General features: G+C 40.1%; 1 long non-coding RNA gene across 2 annotated transcripts in view; it reads right to left on the reverse strand.

Annotated features, from left to right (window-relative positions):
* Positions 1-1,164, reverse strand: part of LOC102478617 (uncharacterized) — a 7,691-nt gene extending 6,527 nt beyond the window's left edge. For both annotated transcript variants that reach the window (XR_337420.2, XR_337419.2), the window contains exon 1: positions 1,075-1,164. This is a non-coding gene — a long non-coding RNA (uncharacterized LOC102478617). The remainder of the gene's footprint in view (positions 1-1,074) is intronic.
* Positions 1,165-1,636: the final 472 nt, after the last annotated feature.

The following is a 1,636-nucleotide window of genomic DNA, read 5'->3' on the forward strand; positions in this document are numbered from 1 at the left end:
CAAACCCCAAAAGAGCAGGTGGTGTTTGCTCAGAGCATGTCCCCACACCTCAGATTCTCTCTCTTAAACATGTCCCCACAAAATACTGATTCATGTAACAACATGAATAATGTCAGAAACATTGTGCTGAGCAGAATAAGGGAGACATCAAAAAATACATGGCATGCATGCATCTATTTTTCATGAAATTCTAGAATAGACAAATTTTTACTTAAGATGAGAGCAGGGTTCGACTGGGAAGAGGATGAGGTCACTTTCTGGGGTAACATAACATATTATATCTTGAAATAGATTCACATTATACTGCTATATATATTTTGTGAGTTAGTGAACACACAAAAAGAGGGGTTGTTAATTTAGCATTATGTAACTTAAAAAAAAAAACCTGAAGGTAAAAAAAAAAATCCTAATGACATATTTAATGATTTAAGAGGAACTATACTAATGTGAGACACTGAGGTATAGAGCAAACAGAGGGCCATCTATGTATATGCCAGCCCCATGTCTCCCTCACTACTGTGCAGAATCTTGTCTGACAGACTAGGAACAGAGGGAATGAAAAAAAAAAAGGAAACCCACTCACCTCACATATAGTAAAAGTCACCAATAGGAGAGCTTTCCCCAGGCCTTCTATGTCCTGTCTCTGATTCTCAGAACTCTACAAGCTACATCAGACTTAAACACACCTAACAGAATACTGGCTCTAAATGGAAGAGAACAGAGACCTCAGGGGATCTAGAGAATTCACTCAGAGTCACAGAGCTGGCAGGAGGCCGAGCAGAAGTCCACACCAGCTCAGCCTGTAGACCCTATTAGCCCACTGCTTCATTGGCTGACAAAGCAGATGCTCCTCGCTGGGAGTGTAGAGGTTAAACTGCAGTCCTCAGCTTGTAAAAAAGCTTCTTCAGGCTCCACCATTGACAACAGCTTCGAATTATTAGAAGTCTGAAGATTTGTATAGAAGATTATTTTGCACTTTGACAAATAAAGACATGCTAAAATATCAGAGGACACATCATGAATGAGGGTATGCTAGAGGTCACAGAAAAAGACAAATTTTCCAGAAATCCTTACAAGGAATATGAAGTCAGCCTTGACCTTTCCTTTGTCCTGGTCCTCAGGAGGCATTGAGCTGCTGTTCTTCATGCACACTGCGCAGGCTCCTGTGTCTGCTAAAGCCAGAGAAGGATAGGGGTTTAGTCTGACTTGCATGTTTTGGGCACATGGATTACGAACACTTTATTTTTTCTGTCTAACTCTTCTCAAATTTAGGTCTCCTATCAGAGGCAGAGGGCTTATCAGTGCCCTCAAATGACCCCTGAGACAATGGGAAGTCCATGCCCTGACCTTCAAAGAGACACCATAGAACACAGTGCAGGGGTTTTCATAAAAAGTCAATCAACAGTAGATACGTCAGGGCTCAAACTAGTTAATAATCATAAATAAAAGTGGAGTTTCCCAATGAACACACGAGAAATTACAATTTTAGCAAAGGAAAAAATGTGAAATAAAAACCAGTTGGCTAGAACGAAGGTTAATAAACCAATGACATGAATAGCACCAGAGATTTTCTTTGATCCCAAATGAATTCTTTCAATATTGTTTTATATAGTCTGACTTCCATACCTGACCAGGG

Source organism: Tupaia chinensis, unplaced genomic scaffold, assembly GCF_000334495.1.
Source record: "Tupaia chinensis unplaced genomic scaffold, TupChi_1.0 Scaffold145879_1, whole genome shotgun sequence".
NCBI lineage: Eukaryota > Metazoa > Chordata > Mammalia > Scandentia > Tupaiidae > Tupaia > Tupaia belangeri.